Raw genomic sequence first — 27364 nt, forward strand, 5'->3', positions numbered from 1 at the left:
CCAAGTTGATGTATAGATTCAACACAATTCCATTCAAAATCCCAGCAGGGCAGCATTTCACCAAATTTGAACAGATACTTCACTAAATGTAATATATGGATGGCAAGTAACATGGCAAGATGCTTGACCTCATGAGCACTAGGAAAATGCATTTTAAAACCACAGTGAAGTACTACTCCATGCCTATTAGAAAAGCTGAAGTTAGAAAGGCTGGCCATAACAAATGTTAGCAAGAGTGTGGAGTGACTGGAACTCTCATACACTTCTGGTGGGGATAGAAATGATAAAACAATTTTGGAAAACATTTTGGCAGTCTCTTAAAATTTTTAAAATACATCCGCCATATGATCAAGCATTTTAATTCTAGGTATTTATCTGAAAGAGAAAAAAAGTGTCCACAAATAGACCACTCCATACCTATGAGAATGGTCCAAAACCAAGTCACTGACAATACCAAATGTGGTGACTGTGGAGCAACAGGAACTCTCATTCATTGCTGGTGGGAATGCAAAATGGTCCGGCCACTTTGGAAGAAAGTCTGGCAGTTTCTTAAAAAAATTAAACATACTCTTACATATGACCCAGCAATCACACTCCTTGGTATTTACCCAAATGAGTTGAAAACCTAGGTCCACACAAAAATCTGCACATGATGTTTATAGAGGCTTTATTCATAATTGCCAAAACTTGGAAGCAACCAAGATGTCTTTCAGTAGGCAAATGGATAAGTAAACTGTGGTACATCCAGACAATGGAGTATTATGCATCATAAAAGGACATGGAGGAGGGGTGCCTGAGTGGCTCAGCTGGTTGAACATCCAACATCCAACTCTTGATCTCAGCTCGGGTCTTGATCTCAGGGTCATGAGTTTGGACTCCACGTTGGGCTCTAAGCTGGGTGTGGAGCCTACTTAAAAAAAAAAGGCAAAAAGACATGGAAGAAATTTAAATGCATATTACTAAGTGAAAGAAGCCATATGAAAAGGCTACATACTGTATGATTCCAACTATATGACATTCAGGAAAAGACAAAACATGGAGATAGTATAAAGATCAATGGTTGTCCAGGGCTTGGGAAGAGATGATTGTTAGGACAGTAAATCTATTCTGTATGATGATATAATGGTGGATATATGTCATCATGTATTTATCAAAACCCATAGAATGTACAACACCAGGATGGAACCCTCACATAAGCTATGGACTTTGGGTGACAATATTATTACATTGTAGGTTCACCAATTATAACAAATGTCACTCTGGGAACTCTGTGCTTTTTGTTCAATTTTGCTATTATCTAAAACCACTCCACAAAAACTAAAGTCTGTTAAAAAAAAAAAAATCTGTACACAATTGTTCTTACCAGATTTATTTGCAATAGTCAAAATAGTCAAAAACTAGGAACAACCCAAGTGTACGTCAACAAGTAAATGAATAAACAAATTGTGATATATCCGTGTAATGAAATACCACTTCACAATAAAAAGAATTATTGATACAGAAAGAATATGAAAAGCCTCAGAATAACTATGCTGATTGAAATATGCTAGACAAAAAGAGTACATATTGCATGATTCCATTTATATTCTAATATTACAGAGAGCAGATCAGTGGCTGCTTGGAATGGTGGGATGGGACAGGAGGGAAGGATTGCCAAGGAGCATTAAGTAACTTTAGGGATAGGTTTGTTATCTTGATTGTGGTGATGGTTTCACAGATAAATAGAGATAGATGACCGATAGATCAATAAACAGGTTATAGATGATAGATGTCAGAAATTAGCAAATTGTGCACTTCGAACATGTGCAGTTTAGTATGTCTGTTATACCACAATAAAGCTGTTTTTAAGGTTGTTGTTTTTTTTTTTTTTTTCAAAAAAGGAAATAAATACTAAAGAAAATCAAGAATATCTGAAGGTGATTTTTTGGAAAATGAATTAACTAAACACATTTTTGGTAAGATCAATCAAGAAAAATCAAAGAAGGAACAAATAAACTCTAACATTCAAATTGGAGATTTAGGTGAAAAAAATCACAATTTTATGTCAACAATATGAAAACTTAGATGAGAAGAACCAGTTTTTAGAAAATCATCAACTATCAAATTGAGTTAAGGAGAAGGAGAAAATAAGAATAAAGCAGTAAGTTAACTAACTGTACTGTGGTATTCATTTTACAATATATACATGTATCAAATCACCAAAATTGAACACCTTAAACTTACATATGTTATATGTCAATATCTCAATAAAGCTGAAAAACTTTTTTAAAAAATAAAAAGCTAAAAAAAAAAAGAATAAAGCAGTAACTATTGGTTATGGGTTGAATTGTATGCCCTCCCCTGAAGCTGATTAAACTCTTTGGCATCCCAGCTGTCTTGCCAGAATGGAGTACCCACCACAAGTTAACATTAAGCCCCTGTGTATTGTACCTCAGGGACATGAAGACTCCTCTGGGGACACAAAGACCCAGTGATCTACGTAAACCTCACTTCACACTCTCAAATCATAGACTCAATGGAGTGGGACCTCTCTTGTAAGGGTCAACAAACGGATAAAGACCTTATGTGAATTTCCTAGTATAATTTAGTTTCTGTTACAAAGCCAAAACACAGAAGTCAGAAATCTTACATCTGTATTTATGGACATTTTTTATATGTAAATGGTAAACATGAAAGGTGTGTGTTGTTACCCAAGATACTAATTTATAACCTTTATGGTTATATAAATATAACCATATATACCTTTAATATAAAAAGGTAATAAGGAAGTACAAAACAGCACTTAAGCATGAGACAAGGAAGTGTCTCTGCCTTTCAGGATGATATCCATGACCTGAGCACACTCCATGTTGGTTCTCCTTAAATGCTCTTATAGGCCTTCTCTACTATGCAAAACACTCATCCAAGATGACCTAAACAGTGGGTGAGAAATGCCAAATTCATGCCTTACGTGATCTATCTGTTGTGTTATCTGGTAAGTTACTTGGAAACAGCAAGCATTTCATTATTTTAACAAGGGAATAGAACCGACCTGTCCTGAGTGATTTCAGTGTAGTCTCCATTTGACAATCCATGAAGATGATGTAACCAAAAGCAGCTCATTAATCTCATCCTAAGTCTTAAATTCCAAGTCACAGTAAATCAGATTTAAATGAGTTTCCACTGAACAAAGTTAGAGAATGATTTTTTATGATAGATAGGACATTTTATTACTTCAGTGTTTGTTGCAATGAGTTACAGAAAACTCACCTTAAAAAAAAAATTGTTTGAACTCTGAATTACTCTTGGACCACAGCTGAGTTTCAGTTAGTAAAAAAAAAAAAAAAATCTGAATCTCCCCTAATTCGTAGGTACAGCCTGCTAGTAAAGAAAGGTATTTGTATATTCGAGCAAATTGGAAGTCAGTGCCTTAAAACTTCAGACCAGTTCTGTTCACAGAACTTGCTGCAATGATGGAAATGTTCTAACTTCTATGCTGCCCAATACAGTAGCTCTTGACACTTGAAATGTAGCTAGTGTGGCTGAGGAACTGAGTTTTTAAAATGTTACTTAGGTTTATAACTTATTCTAATTTTAATAGCTGTAGTGGCTGGTAGCCGCCATTATTGGACAGAGCAACATGGGGCCATACCTTGTGCCAAGTGAAATAAATTAGGTCTGAGTAGGGCGCCTGGGTGGCTCACTTGGTTAAATTAGGTCTGAGTCATTATTTTATTATTGATAGTAGTGATGTAACTGAGAATGTAAATATCACAGCAGCATTTACAGGTAATTTCACCATTCCCACTGACCTCTTCAGACAATACTCTGAAGTCAATGGGCTAAGCACTATCACTCCCACTACATGTGAGGAAACTGATGCTCTCAGACATACTACATGATTTAAGTGAGCTGTGACTCAAAATACTTTCCACCAAACTGCAAGAGAAACCACGGAAGAATATGATGGAACTTACCAGTAGGCTTATCTAAATTTGGGGTGAGGGGAGAGACAGAGAGAGAGGAAGAGGGAGAATGTAAATCCACACAGCCAACACTGGACATTTTTTTTTTTTTAAAGATTTTATTTATTTATTTATTTGAGACAGAGAGCACATGAGAGGGGGGAGGGTCAGAGGGAGAAGCAGGCTCCCTGCCGAGCAGGGAGCCCGATGCGGGACTCGATCCCGGGACTCCAGGATCATGACCTGAGCCGAAGGCAGTCGCTTAACCAACTGAGCCACCCAGGCGCCCCAACACTGGACATTTTTGTCAAGTAAAGAGCTAGGTCACATTGTGCGCAAGCATGTTTCACTAGTGTCAAAGACCAACTTGGTGAATTTCTGACATGGGTGGGGCCCAACTGAAGACCCACACATGTTTTCTCCTGTCACTGCTCTGCAAGCCATAGAGGTTTTTTTCTGCTTTTCCTTCTCTTTCCTTTCCACGTTTGTGCCAGTCTTTTTCTCTCTGTTTCATGCTATCTCAAGTCAGAAAATTTCTGTATTAAAATGGTAATTCTTATATAACAATCTAATAAAGCACTGGGAAGAGCAACAGACTTTCTTTGTCTTTGGAAAATGCACTGGAACTTGTAAGAAGAAAAATCCATCTTCTTTTAAAAATTAGCATAATGAAATATACTAAATTGAATATGTATGGTGGGTAATAGCTTAGAGGAAAATGAATTGCACATTCTAGTGTCCAGTCAGTTTGCAGACATATTAATGAAGGCCCTATAAACCTGTTTTTGTGATAAGTCTGTGCAGCACTCTGCTAGAGAGATGGGACCCATGTCACCGAGAAAGACCCCAGTACTGCTGAACAGCTTACAGTTTATACATTTACATTGGAAAGGCAAACGTTTAAACTGGCCCATCTAAAACCTAAGCCTGTGGTTTCGTGGATTCTAGATAATTGAAAACAGGACTTCAGTGCACTAAATCCACCTCTCCTGGGCTCTTCGCCATAACACGCTCCAATCTGAAAACACTTGTTTTGAAAGAAGCCTCTTATACAAAGGCAGGAGAAAAAGGGAGATGGAGAAGAAGAAAAATTATTGCCAATATATTATAGCAAACACACTTGTCACTTGCTAAAATATATACTTTGCCCAGGTTGCCCTTCTGCTAATATCATTACAGCTCTCCAAATAATAGTTAAGGTCCCTGAACCTCCCAGCCCGCTTTTACAAACAGTAGAGGAAGAAAACCACCTGAGCCTGTAGGGCTGGGGCCACTAACTGCCCATCCCCACCAGTCACCACAGGTTCACAGACCCAGGGAGCCTGGCTGGAAGAACCTTCCATGGCAGTCACAACATGTCAGTGAGCATTGTTTTTAACTCAGATGGCTGTTGTGTACCTCCAACATTATAAAGGTTATAAAATATTGAGAAGAATAGAACATATTTTCTAGCCAGAGAGATTTTTTTAAAAGAATTCTTATGGGGAATTTACAGTTTTGATTGTAAATACGGGCAAAACAAAACTACGCGGAATATATAAATATGCGTGCTGTTTTGGAGGTAGAGATAAAAATCAATTGAATAAATTCTCTCTTCTCCATTTTAATAAAATATTTCTGTTTGTTATTTATTTTATCAATTTTTATGGATTCCATTTTACTGAAAAATATAGAAATTTTAATATTTTGCAAAGCTTGAGACTTTTTAATGAGAGATGAGAAAGAAAGACAGACAAACAATTGTGGTTATATTTGGAATTCGTCCTATACCTTTCCCCAAATCCTTTGCCCACCCTCCCTCCCTAGATGCAATTATTTTCATAAAATGGGTATTCTTCAATTGACATTCTAAATGTTTCACTTAATATGTACATAGCCATAAAATAAATAGTAGTCATGTTTTAAACTTGACATCATTTCATAACTACCCTTCTGCAGCTAGATTTTTATTGTTCAATTTTATGTTTGAGGAATGTACCAACCTTGATAACATAACTCTAGTTCATTCCTTTTAATTGCTCGATAGCATTCCATTGTATGAGCACACCATAATTTATTGATTCATTCTCCCATTGATGGGCATTGAGCCTATTTTTATTTTTTTGTTACTGCTAACATTCCCACAATGCACATTCCTGCACATATCTCCTTGTGTACATTGAGAGGGGTTTTCTGCTAGAGCCTAGAATTACTGAGTTTTGGGGTATTCACATTTTCAGCTTTGCCAGGTCTAGATACTGCTAAATGCTATCCAAAATGGTTATCTAAAGTTTCCCTATTTGTCTCCTTATAATTGAATCTCAACACATCAGTGACCCTATTAAAACATGTCACTTCATGACACTCTTTGCTCAAAATCCTGCAATGTGTCCCCATTCCACTCCAAGTGGCCTATAAGGCCTTAACTGATCCTAACCCACCCCTGTCCTTACTATGTCTATAGTCCTCTCTCATTTGCTGCTCTTCAACCGCACCAGCTCTCTCCTCCATCAGGGTCTTTGCTCCAGCTGTTTGCTCTAACATGCTCTTCTCCCAGACTGTATTTGGCAAAATCCTTTACCTTCTTTAAGTCTTTTAAAAATCTTTACCCTAACAATGAGCCTTCCTGTGACTACCTCCTCCCACACCCAATCCCCATTTCCTTGAGTAATTTTTTTTTCTTTCATAATACCAATACCCTTATAATGCATTACATAATTTGTTAGATTTATTATCTAGTGTCTCATCCTCCCCCTAGAATGTCAGCCTCATGAGGGCAGGGATCTTTGCCCATTGTGTTTACTGATGTATCCTAAGTACCTATGACAGAATCTGATGCATGGTAGGTGTTCAACCCATATCTGGGAGAGGTGAATTGTGTACATGTGTGATTCCACAATATACTTTGCAGGATGTTATCTGAAAAAGACACAATATTTTTATTGGTACTGTATAGGAATATGGTTTGAGAAAAGACGAAAATTCGGTCCATTATTCTGAATATGAGCTCCCTAAGCAGGGACCGGGTCTGTCTTTTCACCATTGAACCCTGAGGACCAAGATCAGTGCCTGGGTCCATCCCAGATGCTCAGTCGATGCTTGTCAAAATGAGTGAATGAATGAATGAGCAGATTTATTGAGAATTTACTCTACAACTTGGAAGTTGATTATAAGGGAAGTTAAGTTTGTTAACAGATCTCGATTCACAAATGCCCATCAAACAAACTAATAGCTAGTACTTCCTATTTCTAATTTTATCCTTTGGGTCATAAACTGCCCTTCTTGGAACTCTTTTTCCTCTTAAAAGTTCCTCTATAAAATATTATTGGGGAAGCGAAAGAATGGAAATTTTTTCAGTTGAACATACCCCAGTAGGGTCTTTCTCTTATTTACTTGATGATAAGAATCCCTCAGGAGAGTCTGTTAAAAATACAGATCCCTAGACCCAGTCAATCTCTCAATCTGGGTCTCCAGAAGAGAATCCTGAGAACAACCTCCAGGAATATTTATGATTAGGTGAGTTAGGGAAACAGAACCTTAGTAAATGGGGTCCACCGGCAGGAGAAAGAACAAAATAATGCCTGCAATGTCAAAGAAAAACATAGTGCCTGTAATATCAATCCGAGGACACTGCCTGCTATAAACTGTATTTAAAATAATAGCAGAACAGCTAGTGGGAGGTAGAACAGCCTCCTATATTTGAGCTGAGTCCCAGAGTCTCTCCTCTGTGCCTACCTAACATGGTCATCAGGGTCTCGGGGAATTTGGGCGTGACTCATAACCCTATGTTTACGAATTAGTCATAGCAACACAACTGGAAGAAGAGAGGCTGCTTGATGACTCTCAGAAGGCCATTCCTCGCTGTTTCTAAGAACCTACTCTGCTCACCTCACCTCCGTGTCACAGGTCCATGAAGAAGACAGAGTGAGAAAAAAAGGTCTGGGCCACTCATCCAAAGGGAAAAGTGACATTGTGAGACACAAGGAGAAGAGACAGGCCATTTGGGTTTGTAAAGAAATACGGCCCAGGGCTAGTTTATCGTTCTCCCAGCACAGAAGACTTTTTTCACAAGGAGGTCACCTGGGATATATTTAATATCATCTATGAAACAGTGACATAGACATCAAGGTTCTAAACAGCTTTTGGGCTATAATCTGTATTTGAGGGGAAGAGGGATTTGCTACCTTTATGGTGTATTTGTCTTCCATGGAAGTTTCTGGTAAAGTTGGTTCGTGGACATAATTTTTATAGTTCAGCTTTCAACATGTGTATTCCAAGGCATTTTCCAGAGTCTTTCCAGTAGAAGACATTCATTAAAACTTACAGAAAGGGAACTTGGTTGGGGGGCGGGGGGAGAGACCTATAATTTAATCAAATGAAAAACCTCTCCATTTAAATATTTGGCATACATCTTAGGTACTCATGTGTTTTGGGTCATTTTAGTCATCCCCCCCCTATTTTGGCAACCAAGTTGAATTTGGCTGATTGGGATGAGAGGGGGAGGGGCATGTTAGAGACTATGGAACTTTACAACTCTTGGCCAAAATCAGCACATATTTATTAAAGAGTGGCCATGAATCTTCCCATCTGTTAGTTCTGTCAGAGTGCTGACAATAGCATTCTTGATTTCCAGCTTGAATATATGTATTTTTAAATTTCTTTTCTCTGTTTACTCTGACCAGAAGACTGTCTTAATGCTCAAAGACAGATAAAAGATGATGCTTTAGTTTTCTAATTCAGCATTGGAAATAACGGAACCACCCAAAATGTCAGGCTTACAGATATTTCTGCCAGCTTGAAAAATATGCATTAAACCCGCCTAATGCTACCTCCTCCTAGAATTGGTCTTGATCTTTTGTTGTTCCTCATATCCCTGTTGCAGGAGGAATCCAGTCCCTGCTACAGACAGATACCTCTGGCTTCCTATCACAGGGAAAATGCTCAACTTCACTTTCTGGGAATAATAAGAGATTCACTTGGATTTGATTTTGCTTTGTTTCAGGCTACATTAATTAACCCGCTTCATCTCCTCTCACTCCAGCTCTGCTCCCTCCCTTAGCCTTGCTTGATGCTGGTCTGCAGGTCTCAGGTGGTCTCCCCAGTCTCTCAAAGGAGGCTGAGCTTCCCTCCTACCCACTCTGGTAGGAGCCTGTACTTCACCCTCCCAGGGTTTTGCCTGGTTCTAATTGTTTAGTATTTTTTCCTGCAATTTCTTATTTAATATTGGTGGTAGGCAGCATTCTGAGATAGCTCCCAAGATTCCCTCACCCTAATGTTCAAGTCCATATAATTGCCTCCCCTTGAGTGTAGGCAAGAGCTGTGAATAGGAGGGGACATCACCCCCCAGTGATTGTGCACCATCATATGGTAAAGTGAGGGAATTCTGCAGATGTAATTAAGGTCCCTAATCAGCTGGCTTTCATTTAATTAAAGAGCTATTATCTTGGGTTGGCTAAACTAAAGGATGAGCCCTTTAGTAGAGCACTGAGGTGTTCCCTGAACTTTCTTCTTCTGGCCTCAAAAAAAGCAAGCTACGTGAGTTTCACAGCTGCAAGGAACTGATTCCTGCCAACAACCACAGAGCTTGGAGAAGAACTCAAAGTCTCCAGTACGATAGCAGTTCTGGCCAATACCTTGATTGCAGCCTCGTGAGACCCTGAGAAGAGGACCAGCTAAGCTCTGCCCGGACTGCTGATCTATAGAAGTGCAAGATAATAAATGAGTGCTGGTTCAGCCCGTTTGGGGTAATCTGTTGTACAACAACAGGAAACTAAAACAGTATCTCAGAGTCAGTTTCTCTTATTCGCTCTGTGCCCAGTGGCCACCACAGGGTCTGACACATGACAGCTTGCCAAGTATTTGCCAAAAGACAGACTGACCTGAATGAATGGACCAGTTCAGTAGATTATGAGCTGCCAAGTGCACATCAAACTTTAAAGAGAAATTTTACAAGGATAAAATATAAATCAGCTGCTCAAGTGAGCTGGCTGATCACCTTGTAAGTCGTTCCTCTACCTGATGAAAGGGGCCAAGTGGGAACAGAGATGAGGGCCTTTCATAAATCTCCCTCATATTTGTGTCTGTTCTTAGGTCAGTCTGATGAATTTTAAATTCTTCTCCAAACCCTCCACACATTGGCTGAACCTTTTGAAAAGTAGCTTCCAGCCCCCCAACCCCATCTCCCTGGCCACCACCCCCATCACCTCCAGGAGACGACCTGCTCTGCCACTTTGGACTCAGCTTTAGGTCTGGACCAGGGATCCTGGGCAAGTTACCCAAGCAAAGCCCAGCAAAGCTCCAGAACAGCCTCGTGACTCAATAAGAAGCAGTGTTTCTCCCTGAATCAGCCCAAGCCTGGCCACATCTGAAGGAAGGCAGGCCCAAGAGCTCAGCCACACCCTGGCTGCGTGTGGACACACGGATCTCACACCGTCTCAGATGAGACAACACGGCTGCTGATTCACTTGCACCTGGGGTTTCCTGGCTGGACATCTGGAAAGGACCTCCTTCGCTAGCTCAAGTTTTATTTATCTAAAGCAATCTTTTAAAAATCGGCTTAGATTTCTTCAAAGTGTCTGGACGTGGTGTGGAATGTGGTTTATTTTTGTCCACATTGCAACAGACTCTATGTCTTAACTTGCTGAAATTTTGGGTTGGCTATGCGTTGGCAGGCTGACACCAACTTTTACTGAGTAGCAATGCACAGCTGGTAAGGAAAACAAGGGAAATGAAAGGCCACTGCACGATAGTGTGCTAGGTAAAACTCATGCTCAGGTAATCGGAAGATACCTCTCTGGAACTACACAAATCCATATGGCTGAGGGGTTGGTTACCAGAGAGATCAGAGCACGCACTCCAGTGGACAGTCTGAAATTGGATTTGAGATCATAAGAAAACAAAATTTATCTGCTGTGCTTAGCAGCCTACAAAAAGTTTCATGTGCATTAGGTCATATATCCTCACAACACACAATGAGGTAAAGGACACATGTAATCTTAGCACCTTTTTTCCCCATGAGACAAGAGAAGTCAAGAGAAGCCCCAAGATGCCGTGGAAAGACAACCGGATTGCTACTTGGGATGTGTTGAGAAAATTAGCCTTATAAGCTACTAATTATTCACCTGGAAAGCACAGTGACTGATTCCTTCCCAACAAAGTTATTGTGAAGCTAATAAGAATGTGAATGTAGACTGACTCAGAGTAAAATGCATGGTTAATTTTTTTGAATCTAAGGCTCAGAGACGTTTAGGAATTTGTCAAGGGCACATAGCTAGTAAAGGAAGGAGCGGGGACCTGAGTCAGGTCTTTGCTCCCCGCATCTTTAAGGACCCCTAGAAATTGACCCACTAAATGCTTTAAAAAAATAATAAGATACACCCTGGCATGCATGTTCCCACTGGACTGTAAGACATTTTTGGTTTGATGTTTCTTTGTTACCATCTGCCCTCTCTCTAGTCCTTTCCCTGTTCAGCTGATCTTAAACCCCTTTCCCCAGAAATCTCTTTCCAGATGTTCAGGAGACATGGTAAAATCAAAAAGTGAGTTCAAAAAGCATATTTAATAAGAAGGATACTGTTCTCATGAAAGAAAAATGAGATACATATTAAAAAAAGAAATAGGATGAATATAAGCACACTAATAATGGTTGTCTTTGAATGGTGGGATCAGAAGCAACTTTTATTCTAATTTTTGCCTTTCTTGAGTTTACAAGCTTTCTACAATAAATATGCATTGCCTTAGTTATAGGGGAAAATTTTCCCATTCTCTTTAAATATCTCTAAAATCTCCCTGGAACAAACTCAGATCTTTTGTATCTGGGTTATAAATTACCAACTGCTATGTCCTTGACATCTACAATCTCCCCATCTCCTCCCTCCCACCCCCATAAAATCTGCTTCAGTTTCATTTTTCTTTTCTTTTCTTTTTTTTTTTAAAGATTTTATTTTATTTGACAGAAACATAGTGAGAGAGGGAATACAAGCAGGGGGAGCAGGAGTGGGAGAAGCAGGCTTCCCGCAGAGCAGGGAGCCCGATGCGGGGCTCGATCCCAGGACCCTGGGATCATGACCTGAGCCGAAGGCAGACGCTTAACGACTGAGCCACCCAGGTGCCCCTCATTTTTCTACATTAATCCAGAGGCTCCAAGAGCCTAAAGCTTTCTAAAGCGCTCAAGTCATGGAAACAGCCGTCAGCTCTTCCACTAAATATGTCAGATGCTTCCCACGACTGAAGTAATAATTCAGATGCCCACCTCTGAATGCAAGAAACCCCAACTTGCAAACCTAATTCCTAATTAAGCCCCTCGATATTTTCCAGTTTGCTTACACTAATGTCTGCTTATAAATTATACATCGTGATCTTTTTACCTCTTAGACTGCAAACTCCCTGAAGGCGGGAATTGATTATTTCCAACTCCCATAAATTTTGAGAAGACCACATGTTTCTCCCCGAGCATCTCAGTGCATTTATAGACTGTGAGTTAATTATGCCTTGGCAAATTAGCAGATTGAAGTGTTGAATTTACACACGCGCAGACTTGTAAATTTAACCACATTAACTTTTAATAATAGTTTTAATTTTTTTTCCCTTTTCAAAATTCAGGGTGGTATTTCTCACTGAAGACTTCTTTAAGCCAAATTTAACATTTATAGCTCCAACTGTTTTTGTAAGTCAGGCAACCAGGCAGCCAAGTGCATTAGGAAGAAGAGTGTCCCAGATTTTCTTTTTCTGTGCTATGTTTATTCCCCACAAACACAGTTGAAAGATGTTTCTCTCCAAGATTTTAAGAGATCATCTATCCTGTGGATGGCAACTTCACACTTGGAAAGAGTCTACCGTAGAAGAAAAAGAAGGTTTAATGTGAAATTTTCTGGTTAATCCACTGTTGTCACTTTAGCTGCTTCTGATGATGCCTCCTCTAGGAAACAATGCAAAGGAAGGGTAAAGCCACTGAGACGGGAGAAAACAGCTGATGCCTATAGTGTCCATAAATTTTACAGAGTCAGCAATGACCTCTTACTAGAGTTAACACTGAGTCATGCTTCTTGAGAAGCCCTGGCCAGAGCGCCTGTCATAGAGAAACAGTAGGATCCACTCACCTGCACTGAGGATGTATTCCAGTTTGTGGTAGGAGCCTGTGTGATTTACTGTTTAAGTAGGAGGAAGGGTGGCCTTCCTGAGACCTAGTGGAGTAGGCAGTCAACTAGGAGGCATGTTTTAAAGAAACAAAGACACATCCACCCACAGATGTCCAACTTTCACCATTAGAATCAATCCTTTGGATTACAAAACAATGGCCCCAAGTGGCCTTTTAAAATAGGGGCCTGCAAACACACCAAGGCATAAGTGTCCTTTGAAATCTTAGCACCAAGCATTATGATACATACTAGCCTTCAGTCACCTTGAGGACTTCAAGAGAACACACAGAAAAAATAATTTCTGATGGAAGTTAGAAGAGTAAAATGTTGCGTAAAACGAAGATGTCAGGCTCAAGAACAAGCATCAAAGAAGAGGAGCTCTTGTAAGTGGAGGCAGTACGAAAACCTGGAAAATATGATGCCAAACTGGAAAATACAAAGACAAGCCCTACCTACCAGTTTTGTTTGGGTCAGTCCCAGCCAGAAGCTCAGTCAATGGAAACTATGAAAGAAGCAAAGTGCAGTTGGAGATACTGGAAGGGATTTTAACTTTGGAAAAAGTAAATTACCTTGCTCTAGACCAGTTTAATCCATTGTAGGTTTGTGTGTGTGTGTGTGTGTGTTTTGATGATGATTGGAAGCAACCCCTCCCTTTCCTTACCATGAATTCCACGTTATCACCATTTTACATTGGATAAGCGGATCCTCTGCCCACATATTTCCATTCTTAAAATTCTTTTAAGTATTTAAATTTTATAGTAAATTTTACATTAAAACATTTATGGATAGATAGATGGTCTGGCTGTCTAGCTGTAGGTCACTAATCTTATTATGATAGTCTGGATGTTTCACATTATGCTAGAGTCATGTGTACTTTATAAAGTCAGAAAGTTTTTTGGGCTTTTTTTTTTTTTTTAGAAACATTTTGTTTTTATAAAGAACTTAATGATGTCTTTTTAAAAAGAATTTATTACAGCAAACACGTTGGAAAACTGTATGAAGATAGTGGATGTGACAGTTCCATTTTGCTCACTTTTACTCAAGTGTCTGCCTCTTTCAGGCCCTAAGATTTGCCATCATCAGTTAGCTGTATAAACTGTGATGACAAAATCCCTTTTGGAACAGCTTTCGGGGTTTTGTTTTGTTTTGTTTCCGCTAGCACCTTGCTTCAGAACCTCACAAAATGACTCATCTAAATGAGGCTGGGTCCTCTGGCTGAAAGGGAACAGTTAAGAGAGTGACAAATATATCACACTCAGGAGAGAACAGGAAATTAGCTTTATGTTTATTATTGGAAGGAGATACTGAACACTTGTGACCAAATACTAGGAAATACTTGAGTCCCAGAAAATGTCACTCTGCCTGCCATTCGCCCCATGTTGCTATTAAATTTGGAAGTGTCTCAGTTTCTAAGTGGGGGTTGGAAGGTATTACTATGAGGCACACAAAATTAGCTAATGATAGTCATTTCAATTTTGATATTTTTAAAAAATAGAAATCACAAATTACTGGATGAAAGAAATGAGGCCTCAATTTCATTTTGACATAATTTTGTATTTGTCCCGTCAAATAGAGTGCAATTAACAAGATTCCCTTTCAAATTACACTTAAATCCACCATCTAAAAACCAAGCTGGCAATGAAATCTTTCAATTTGACACATCTTTTTTTTTAAGATTTTCATTTATTTGAGAGAGAGAGAGAGAACGAGCAGGGAGGAGGGGCAGAGGGAGAGAGAGAGAGAGAGAAGCAGACTCCCTGCTGAGCAGGAAGCCCAAGGCAGGGCTCCATCCCAGGACCTGGAGATCATGACCTGAGCCAAAGGCAGAGGCTTAACTGAAATGAGCCACATTTCATGGAAATATTTTTTGTAAAGATAGATTGTATGCTATCAACAAGGTGTACTATTCATGGAACTAATGGTGTTCTGCCTTTTCTTGCCTTCTAGAAAAATCCCATGGTTAATACCATCTCAATTACAATATCTCCACTTGCCCTAACCAAAAAAAAAAAAAAAAAAATTAACTTTCTAGATATTGTGTTTCCATAATTCCAGATTTAATCAGATGATCTAGACAAAGTATACAATAAAATATCATGCAGTTCCCTTTTTATTGATTTTGATGAGAAGACTGTTCTTTTCAATTTCTACTATGGATTGGGTTGTCTTAGTCTTTTCATCGAAGTACAGTTCATTTCCTTTTTCTACTTGTTCAGCATTTCCTCACAAAACACGTCACTACACAATAATAATGACTGCTGTCTATTGACTACATGTGACATTTCCAGCATGTCAAACAGCCAACACTTGATTATTTTGGCTATTAGGGAAAGAGAAAGTATAGATGTATTAAATCAGCTGATCATCCCAAATTAGACTTTTGCTGAGATTTTTTTAACATTCCTTCCCACCAAACCTGATGACAACTGTGAAAATGGACCTTTTTTTTTAACCTTTCTTCTCTTCTTTTCTTTGAAGATTCATTGTAGACAAATAGCTAAATGGCAAAAGCATGTGATCTTTTAGATTAGACAAGCAACCACAGACATTATCAAGTTTGCTTTATCTCATTAGCATAATGCTATTAAATAATAACTAAAGGTTACCACTGCTTCAGATGGATGCCTGTGAGCTAAACAATTTTCTCCAATCCCAACATGAATTCTCTCCAACATTCTCTTTCAGTTGTAAACAGGAAAGCAGATTTTGGTCTTTCAGATTACAGAAAAATGTAGTCAGGGAGGCTATCCCTAGTGTCTCTGTGGATTGGTTTACACACTGTTCACTAGGTCAAAAGCCAAGGATAGCCCCTTCTGCCTATTTGTAATTTAAGATAAAAGCATGACCAGTTTAGCAACATGAAACTAGTATTTTTAGTTCTCTATTTTCTAATTCCATAAATGCTGAATTCTTTAAGACTCCCATTTATGTGTCCACCTATCCATGAAAAACGAAGACACAAGCATTCCCTCAGATTTTAAGTAAAGGTCTCTTATAGATTCTCCTTTCCCTCTGTCTTCTCCTTCTAAGCATTACCCTTTCTCTCTTTCATCTTTCCAAAATAACCACCTACAAAGTGATCCCTTAATGATTGTACCCCAAACATTCTTCAAAGCTGACCTTTCCTTCATCCCATTCTCCTGGGATTCTGTTAACTGAGTATAGCAATCTGATAACCTATTGTTTTCTAGGGTGACACTGGTTTAATAAGTTACTCCTCATAGAGGAGGTATTTGCCTTCCAACAAAAATTTTCATTACCTTAAATCAACATTTTCTACATTGTGTTTTTGAAGATAAAGAAAGGCATTATCAAGAGTTTCTGACACCTTGGAAGACTGATAAGAGAGATACTGGGGAGAGGAGGGGCTGGTTAGGAGAGTCCTGACATTGTTGATGGAAATGCTAACGCTGCCCCTTTCCTTTCCCGGAGCTAAGGTCTGAAGGGCCCCTCAGTGAAGTGGGCACATAGTTGGATATAATTGGAGGCATTGGCTATTTTCACTCTCATGGAGATTCTTCCTCATCCTAACCTTTTATTCTCTGTTTACATAAAGTCCCTTCTACTATCTCTCAGTTCTGAATCCTTGCCTAATTCAATTCCTGAAGTTTCCAGAAGAAAACGAAAATGTTGGGAAGCAAGACCTCTCTGGTTTTTGAGTAGTGGGGGAGCCGAAGAAAACCAACTGTTCCAAATGATTTAAAAGACACAGTAATTTCCATGAAAATAACTATGTATTTAAGCAATTAGAACAGAGGGAAGCAAAACAGTTAGTTGAGGAAGGTGAAAAGGAAGAGGAGCATTTCAAGAGTTTTAAAGGCTAATTTTCTAGGACTCTCATTTTATATCACAGTTCCTAAGGGCAGTCTGACCTACTAGCATTGGGAAGAAATGTTCATCCCCAAAGATATAAAAGATAATGAGACAAAACCTACTGTGAATGTGTGAATTCATGATGGTGCTATTCCTCAGCCTGCACATTGTCTATTCGCCAGAGATTCAAGATTTGCTGGCACCGCAGGGAGCTGTCCTTCTAATAAATCTCAGCAGTCCAGGGAGGTGTGGTCTGGCTGGCATTCGTAGGTGATTGTATTCATAGGCACTGAAAAGAAACAGAAGGGCATTTAGTTCTATGGCAGAGACCCACATTCACCCACAAGTGACACCATTTTAGAAATTAAAGATGAAATGGAGAAAGTCTACATTGTGCAGGAAATCACTGTCAATTTCAGTGACCAGTTGCAGAGAAACACATTTAAAGAGAGTGTCTCTAACAGACTATTCTCCTTTCTGACAGCATTCCTGTCAGAGATGTAATGCTGATATCAGGCAGGTTATTTTGCATTATACTTTAAAATCACATCTGGTAACTTAATCTCGGGGAATATGTAAACTCCTCTCTGGTAAGTGACTTTCCAAGTTGAAGCTTTAAAAGCATATGAAAAACAATGCAAATCAAGGAAATTCTCTTGTTTTCACAACCCAAAAGTGTTTTCCCTGGTTGTTTTCCCATAACACAATTGCTCCAAAGCACCAGATGTGCAAAGGTGTAAATGAAGGCCTTTCTAGGTGAGAAAGGTGATGAAGAATTCAAGGAGATGTGTGATAGGTCAAGAAAACTATCTCAACCATTGTCACACGCCAGTGGGTGGAAATGCTTCCAACACTTCTTGTTTTTTTGTTTTGTTTTGTTTTGTTTTGTTTTGTTTTTTGGCTTCCAACACTTCTTTAGGGCTATGTGAGAACTTGATCAGATATCTGATCAATGTCTAGGGTCCACCCACAGCTCAGGGACTCCACTGCCTCTGGGCTCTCTCTGTGCTTGGTACACACAGCATCCTCCTAGGAGGAAACCCACCTCTTTTTAGACATGATAGGATCCCAGGGAGACCTGACTTTGGAAGAGAAGCCCGGAGAGAAGAGTCAATGACTCCCAGGGACATCAAGATTTCCCAGAGCACTCCTTTTATTCAACGCTAATGAAACCCAGTCTCTATGAAATTTCCTCCTCGAAGTGATATTATCAGCTGTTTTGGCACTGCCTATACAAAAAGAAAAAGTTGAAGGAGAGGAAAAGGCACTGAATATGATGTCTTTTTTTTTGCAGATTTTTCTCTAAGCAGTGACAGGTTACACCAGTAATTGCTAACATATGCATGGGAAACTTCAGATAAATGCTTTAATGGGGCAGCAAAATCCAAGGCAGAAATAGACACAGTATTGAGAATTCCTAGGCCTGGCTAAGACTTTCTCAGTTTTTCTGCCTGTTCTTCCTTCCTTGTGGGGGGCCAGGAGGTGGGGTGAGGGCAGGCTGCATTTACAAGGGAGAGAAAAGAAAGCTGTCTAAGCTCTGCATGGAAATGGAGTGCTGTGCAAGCCGCAGGGCCTGGGAAGAGAGCTGAATAAGCAGGCAGGAATGGGAACAAGGCGAGACCGTACAAACCATGAATCTGAAGGAATGAACTTTAGCTTCATTCTATTCTCTTAGTCAGGAGTAAATATGGCATAAAGAGAAAGAGAGAGAGAGACTCTAAGAAAAAAGAAGGAATAGATTGTTTGACACAAAAGGGAGACTATGATTTCAGGTTCCCCACTGGACAGTCAGAATCTGATGGCCCCAGGTTGGCCTACTAGAATAACACTTCACTACCAAGCCCTGGTTGTTACCAAAACGCAGAAATGCCACTTCCCTGCCATCTGCCTTGAGCTTCTACCTCCAGTGTCCCTCCTCAGTTCTGACCATCCACCCTTCCTAAGAATTTTGGAGACCAGAAGCCTACTTCCCTTCTCAGTGGTGCGAGCTCTTTCACCAGATCTGGGACATTGCTCTCCCATATCAATCAGTGCTTTGGCTGTGATCTGGAATACGTAGAGAGCATCTTCCAGAATAACCACCTCATGTGCCTGGCTTCCCATGACTAGGCTTCCTCAGGTTAGTGAGATAGCCTATTACTTATCCATTTTAGATTTAGAAAAAAAGACTATCTGATCCACCCCACTTCATTCATGGGACCCATTAAAGGAACTAGTTACCTTGTCTAACTTTCCTCTCCAGACCTTTATGCAAGAGGGGTCCTTCCCCTCTCCTACTGCAAGAGGGACTTCTTATTCCTGACACCTGGGGTGGTAACCTGGCTTTAGAGATTCTTTGCTTTAAGACTTCCTAAATCCCCCTCTTAGAGTCTTTTTACTTTCAGACTTTTTATGCTTGCATCTATCACAGCAAACCGTGAAGAGAAAACTAAATGGGAATGCTTTCCAGAGCAAAATGAATGGAGTTATTAAAATAAGATCAATGAGGCTACATTGAACTGCAAAATTGGCTTTAGAGACTCTGTTATCTCCACCTTAATACTACCTATCAACGCTGAAGCTCAAATCCTAGTCTTAATTATTATATAAACATGGCTACACCCAAGCACCTTGGGTCAAAGTCTATTCTGCCTGTTGGTAATGTAAAGGGATGACAAATCACTCTAAATTCGTTCTAGGATACTCTCTAGGGATTTGGGATTGATTTAACAACTGTATTTCCAGTGTTAACCACAAACTAGTTTTTGAAAATAGTAAAGCTTTTGTCTCTAGCAAACAGGTACTTTTAAAAGCGCTGAGTGCATAAGGGGAGTTTTTGAAGACTCACCTCCCCCAGGACTCACATTGTCTGAACAAGTAATCAGTCTCTGCAACTACCATTTGTTCAGTCATTATTTCCAAAAGTTTGGTAACAAGGAAGGTATTCTTGGGTGAATAAAGTAATGTCCTATTACCCAGTCTTTTAAATTATTAGTGTTGGTGATGAACTGCTCACAGTAAGACTTGTCTAGGCTCACCTATCAATTACTAAAATCACCTATCAATTACTAAAATCACCTATCAATTACTAAAATCACAGAGGCCCCAACCTCAACTGTAGGTTCAACTTCTACTACTAATATGACATGGTGGTCAAGTCATTTTAGGGATTTGGCTTATTTATCAAGATACCAAAAAAAAAAAAAAAAAAAAAAAAAAGAATTCTCCCCACTTTCTTACTCTACAACAACAATGTGGAGTTGATAATGCATATATTCCTGTAACTGCCTGAAGTAATCTATGAGCATGTTCTTTTGCCCTTATGTCTGTACTATCTGACACCTCGAAAGATCTGATAGCCACTCTTAGGATCATCCCCACTGACTTTTCAGCTCCCTCCATGCCCATTCTTGGTTGTCTGAGAGCTGTCTGTCTGACCACTCTCTGTTCTGTCTTTGATAGCAACTCTGCTTCCTCTTCCATTTGCTAAATTTTATCAGCTCCCCAGTGTTTTCTCAGCTATTCAAATTAGCTTAAGGAATTTGTCACCTAGACCAGTGCTTCTCAAACTTTAACACACAGAAGAATGACTGAGAGATCTTGTTCAAAATGATTCCTGGGTCCAACCCCCAGAGTTTCTAACTCAATAGGTTTGAGTAGGGGACCTGGGAATTTACATTTCTAGTAAGTTCCTAGGTGATGCTGGACATTGCTAGTGACTTTGGGTAGCACTGGTGTAAATAAGGAGTTCTTTAATACTCCTTGAAACTATTGAAGAATTGGAGAGTAATATGGAGGTTGAGAGGAGCTGAAAGAAGTAGGGGGAGGGGTAGGTAATTACAAGTTAGTGTTAAATAGTTACAGTTGAGAGCTGAAAAACAGTAAGAAAGAAGAGATAAATAGTCATATTTGGGGGTTTATGGTGATAAGAGCATAAACAGTTGATGTTCTGCTGTGCATTTCCCAATGTGGAAATTCAGATTAGTGTATAGGTCTGAATATATAATTTAAGTATTACATAGAAGTCCTGACCATTGTTCTGTCATTTTACTTGACTGGTGATCCTAGAATGTCCAAGAATATCACAGGAAATGATTTTGTCTGCATACTCACTTCCTAAAAAAGAAATAGACCAGAAAACTAAAGATTCATGAAAACGTTCAAGATACAGTAAAATCCATGATTCAGAAATAAAAGCCTTAAACACATTTTTAAACAAAGATTTTAAACCACCATTATTAACCATTTCCCATAAGATAAAAGTAGACATTAATGAGATATGGAAAAACAGAAGCTCACAGCAGAAAAATAGAAACTTTAAAAAAAGAAGCAAATGAAAATTTTAGAATGGAAGAAACATAACATTTTAACTAAACAATTCACTGGGCAGGCTCAGTAGTATGATGGAGATAATAAAGGAGTCAGCAAACTTACAGATAAATCAATATAAATTATTCAATTTATCCAAATTATCCCAGAATAGCAGGGAAAAAAAACTTTAAAAAATAAACACAGCCTCAGAAATCATTAGGAAAATATCTAACATTTGTGTCACTGGAGTCCCAATTAACAAAGAGAATGCTATTGATGCTGAAAAACTATTGAATAAATAATGACTAAAAATTGCCCAGATATGGTAGAAGGCATACATTTACAGATTTAAGAAGCCCAGCAAATCCCAAACAGGATAAATTCATAGAAAGTCATGCCCAGACACATCAAATTCAAACTTTTGAAAACCAAAGATAAAGAAAAAAATGTGAAAGCAGCCAGAGGGGAGAAAAATGATACACTACATATGGGGAAAACTATTTGAAAGATGGCTTCTCATATCTAGACACTTTGGAAGCCAGAAGAGAGTGCGACATCTTTATAGTGTTGAAAGAAAAGAACTGTCAACCCTGAAAATATCCTCAGGAATGAGAGCAAAATAAAGACCTCAGATGAAAGAAAACTAAGAATTCATCATCAGCAGACATGTTAAAAAAATGCTGAAGGAAGTTTTCCAGCCTGAAGAGAAGTGATAACAAAGAGAAGCTTGGAACTTCAGGAATGAGATAAAAACATCTCAAATGGTAAATATCTTGGGGAAGTATCTTAAGAATTTATATGGTTGCAAGACTTCTACATTTTACTTGAGATGGTAAAATATTAATTTTAAGTAAACTTTGGAAAGTTAAGGTATATATATTGCAATTTTTTTGATCAACAACTAAGAATTAATACAAAGTGATATTATCAAAAGACCAATTAATAAGTTGTAATGGAATACTAAAAATATTCTTGTAATCCAAAAAAAAAATCAGGAAGAGGGAAAAGTGGAAAAAAACCAAAGGGAGCAAAGAGAAAACAATCATAGGGTAGACCTAAATTCAACCGTATCTATAATTTATAAATGATTCCAACATTAATTAAAAGGTACAGATTGTCAAATTGGATTTAAGAAAAAGATCAAACATTATTCTATTAGAAACACATTTTAAATATAATGATTCATATAAGTTAAAAGTAAAAAGATGGAACAGGAAATACAATATGAATGCTAATCAAAGGAAAGCTGGAGGGGCTATAATATTTTTTAATTAATTAATTAATTAATTTGAGAGAGAGAAAGAGCACACAGAGGAAGAGGGAGAAGCAGACTCCCTGCTGAGCAGGGAGCCCAATGGGAGGACCCTGAGATCATGACCTGAGCTGAAGGCAGATGCTTAACTGACTGAGCCACCCAGGTGCCCTGTGGAGGGGTTATATTAATACACAGTAGATTGCAGAATCAGGAATATTTTAGGGATAAAGAGGAACATTAAATAATTACAAAATGGTCTATCACCAAGAAGACATAACAGTCCTAAATGTGTTTGTACCTAACAATAGAGCTTCACAATACATAAAACAAAAATGGATAGCAGTGCAAGGAGAAATAGATATGCCCACAAATATATTTGGAGACTTGAATACTCTTCTCTCAGCAATCAATAGAACAAGTATACATAAAGTCAGCAATGTGCAGAAGACTCAACACCATCTACCAGCTTGACCTAAATCACAATTGCCAAGCACTCTATCCAACAACAACAAAATACACATTTTTTTCACACATGAATCATTTGTTAAGATAGATCATATCATGGGCCTTAAAACAAAACGTGATATATTTTTAAAAATTTAAGGTATGTTCTCCCACCATAACCAAAGTAAACTAGAAATAAAATAGAAATATATCTGTAAATTTTCCAAATACTCAGACATTTTGGAATTTAAATCCATGGGTTGAGGTAACACATGAGTCAAAATGAAAGTTTCAAGGGAAATTAACAAATATTTTGAACTGAGTGAAATTCAAAAATGTAAAGCTAAAATGTTTAGAAGAAAATATAAGAGACTTTGGGCTAGACAAAATGTGCCTAAATACAACCCCAAAAACATCACAGAAAAAAACTGATAAATCATCTTTACTTTTTATGATAATAATCCATGGTGATTGTAGCTCTAATTCTGGGTTTCTCAAGCTCAGCATTATTGACATTTTGGGCAAAAGAATTCTCTATTGTGAAACAACAGTACTAGATGCCAATAATATGCACCTCTATGTCCCCAGCCCAGTTGTGACAACAAAAATGTCTCCGGACATTACCCATTATTCTTTGTGGGGACAAAATTATCCCTCACCTCCCAAACTAAAAACCATGGCTATAATTTATTTGTTTTAACTGCTATATATCTTTTTCTTCCTACATGCCACATTTTGCATTGTCAAAATTAATTTTCACCAATCTGATGGATGTAAGATAACATCTCATTGGTATTTCTCTGATTTGTATTGAGAATATTTTTGTAAATTTATTGTCTATTTTGATGGTTTTTCTTTTCTATGAATCACCTTTTCATATCCTTTTTCTAAATAATAAAAAATAAATATATAAATAATATTTATTATTTATAAATTATTTATGTATTAAATGGTAATATCATATAAATTCAAAATTATTTTTTGAGAGAGAGTAGAAACAGGGGGAGGGGCAGAGGGATAGGGAGAAGCAGGTTCCCCACTGAGTTAGGGAGCCCCACACAGGGCTCAATCCCAATACTCCCAGGACTCCCAGGACTCTGGGATCATGGCCTGAGCCGAAGGTAGACACTTAACCAACTAAGCCACCCAGGAGACTCCAACTGCAATTGATTTCTGTGGATACTAATGATTCCGTTGGATTTTGTTCCATAGTGTCAGACATTGGATAGTATATCTTTTACCACCAATTAGCAATGCCACTTTGTCATATATTTCAATTCTGTCTATTAGTATATTTTTCTGTGATAGTTACACAACATTTTAACTGCTCTACTTTTATAATAATTTTTTATTTATATTGGGACAAGTTCCTTTTCTAATATGCTCTTCTTCAAAATTGGCTTGACTTTCATTGTACCTTTGTTATTTTATGTACATTTTAGAATTCATTTATCACATATTCTTTACAAAATTTTTATTGACAGTGCACTGAATTCATAAATTAATTAGGGAAGAAAACAACATCTTTGTAATATGATGTGTTTCTATAAATGTTTTTTTCTCTCCATTTATTTCAGTCTTTATAATTATCTTATTTTTTTAAGGATTTTATTTATTTATTTGACAGAGAGAGAGACAGTGAGAGAGGGAATACAAGCAAGGGGAGTGGGAGAGGGAGAAGCAGGCTTCCCGCCCAGCAGGGACTCCCGATGCGGGGCTCGATCCCAGGACCTGAGCCGAAGGCAGACGCTTAACGACTGAGCCACCCAGGAGTCCCAGTAATTATTTTTAAATAAAGTTTTGTAAGTTTATTCATAAATGTCTAGCCCAAATTTTGTTACCTTTGGCCATAAGTTGTTTGGGGTTTTGCAGCTATTGTAAATGTCAGTTTTTAAGAATGGAAATTTCCCTATTTGTCACCAATATCAAGGAAGGTAATGGTTGTTTGTATCTTGATATATCCTGCAACCTTGTTGTACGCTGTAATTAATCCGAATAATTTGTCTGAAGTTCCTCATGGATTTTCTTGTGTAGCATCTATGAATATTGTCAGTTTTATTTCTTTCTTTCCATTATTTATAACTTGTTCATCTTGCCTTACTCTGACAACTATGATCTCTTAACAATGTTGAACGGAAGTATTGACAGCAAGCATCCTTGTCTTATTGCTGAATTCAAAGCCAATATTTCTTATATTTTATTAATAAATATCATGTTTGTATTTATTAGCATTAGGGAGATACCCTTTATCAAGTAAGGAATTTAGCCATACTTCAAGTTAATTGATTTATTTATCCAGGGTATGAAATAGGATTTTTATTTTCTTTGTAATACTTCTCTCTCCACAGGTTTATTTTTCTTTTAGATGCTATCAGCCCAGAATGCTAAACTCATTTGGAAGAAGAAAATAGAGTAAATAGGATTTGACAGAATTAGAAGATGGGGTAGTCAGGGTTGTTTATTGAAATCTTTTTTTAAAAAATAATCTAAATTGATGAAGCCTTTATATGGTGTTATTTGCAGAAGAGGTTGAAAATGGTTAAAGAAATATTGGCATAACACCACATTATTTAAAAAGCTATACTTTAATAACCATGGTTAAAATGAAAATAAACAGCTAAGAATTAGCCCTTCATTCTACATCTATGGTTCTCAAACTTAGTTATACCTGAAAATCGCCTTGGGGTTTAGAAAGAAACCCACACCCAGGTCCCACTGCAGTCTAATTAAGTCACCCTCTGATAGGGTGGGTTGCATGTGGTTGCAGAATAACTTCTGTTTATACAGTGTCTAGATAGTACCACTTCTTTCTTTTCGTACTCCTAAAATTATCATACAACTGAATTGTACGAAGTTCGTTTTACTAAAAACTGAACAGAGGACATTTTTAACCTTTACCTCTTTTTTTCTCAGTAGGGCCGAGACAGGAGAATGTGTGTTCCTCAGGACAGAGCTACCCCTAGGAAAACCTGCAGCTTCACTTATTCACAAGAACCCCAAGCAGGAGCACAGGATTGCTGGTGCAGTGGACTCTCAGCATGCATGCGCCCATCCGAGTGGCTCACATCCACGTACGTGAGGCAGCGCTGAGTGACTAGCCCCCTTTTCATTCCCACCTCCCTCCTCTCCCCTGTCCTATCCTGCATGACTTCCATCCAGTGACTCATGTTTTAAGGGAAATTAGAAAAAGCTTCTATTTCCAGAAAGGGCTAAAGTTGTAAATTTATATGAAAGACAGCATGTCAACAGTGTTGCCAAAAAAAATTAATAAATCAAAATAACAGATGGGTGAGCCAAAAATGGAAAAAAAAAAAAATAGAACTCTTGGGTGTCATGCAAAACTTATGGAATGTCTGAGGTTTTCTTGCAACCTCCTTTTTAAATTTTGGTTTCCTGTAGGATATCTCTCTGGGTTTTCAGCATTCTCGTAACTTCCTTTCTAGATTTCCAGATTTCTTCTTAAAAATATATCCGATGGCTCGCGGTGATCACTTCCTTTCTTCATAGAAACATGTCAACATTCAAATTCAAACATTAAAAAAGTGTTCAGAAATCATAAGGATCTAAGATGCCGTGAGAAAGAAACCCGAAGGATTGTGAGCCACAAATAATATCAAGAAAAGGGAGAGAGGAGGAACTGCACTCACATGCTAAGTAAGATCAAACTCAACATGAAGACAGGAAGAAAACTAATCGGAATTCTTAGGAATCCATCAGCTGAAGAATAGGTGGCTTTTTCAAATAGACAAAAGGATGAAGACTTTGACTTTGATACACAACTTATTTTGTTCTGACACTTGACATCTATTTTCTCTGAATATGAGATAAACGCCATAAAAACGGCTTTTGATTATGCCTTTTCCGGTCAAAGCTAAGGAGAGGTATTGCTGCTTCATTAAATAGATCCCACAGCTCCACAGAAAGGAACCTTAAAAAGGAAAACCAAAGATGTAAAAAGTGAACATTAAAATTCATTTAGCTCAATGTTTCTGAAAGTGGGAGGGGGCGGAATTTATCAGGTAAACCGTTTTCATGCAGGTGTGGCAAAAAGTGAAAGAATATGAATGATCCAGTGTGAAGTCTAACCTCTTGGATCTCTCCTAAGCCCAGAGGGGTCAAGTGCCTTTCCCAAGACTTGGTTCTCTTTCTGTTTCATTCTGTGCTTAGCAACTGTTCTTTAAAATACCAGGTAGAGTAGATATTTCTGTCCTCGGTTAATACGATATGGACCATTGGATTCTTTTATCACTGATAGAAGTTAGCTAAGAACAATAATCTGGAAATTCCTGAATTCACTTTTATAAAGTATATCAGAATCATGCATGGAAACTAAGGCCCTTTGCACTTTGTGGGCCATAAATAGTCAGGAAAACTTGGGAAATTGATGTTTCTGAAAGAAATGGTTGATGATCTCTTTTAAATACATTTTTAATATGATTAAGTATCTTTTAAAATTGGTCAAATAATTCTAAAGTAAAATAGTCCAGTGCTTAAACTACGTG

At 38.2% G+C, this 27364-nt stretch overlaps 1 long non-coding RNA gene across 1 annotated transcript; it reads right to left on the reverse strand.

Moving 5' to 3' along the window:
- Nucleotides 1–25993, reverse strand: LOC135363782 (uncharacterized). The gene is made up of 3 exons (XR_010409847.1): nucleotides 25761–25993; nucleotides 16996–17162; nucleotides 1–910 (listed from the first exon to the last, which is right to left on the reverse strand). It is a non-coding gene; the product is annotated as an uncharacterized LOC135363782 (long non-coding RNA).
- Nucleotides 25994–27364: the final 1371 nt, after the last annotated feature.

Source organism: Mirounga angustirostris, unplaced genomic scaffold, assembly GCF_029215605.1.
Source record: "Mirounga angustirostris isolate CCGP_5_RB_7025 unplaced genomic scaffold, mMirAng1.0.hap1 SCAF_3, whole genome shotgun sequence".
NCBI classification, from domain to species: Eukaryota; Metazoa; Chordata; class Mammalia; order Carnivora; family Phocidae; genus Mirounga; species Mirounga angustirostris.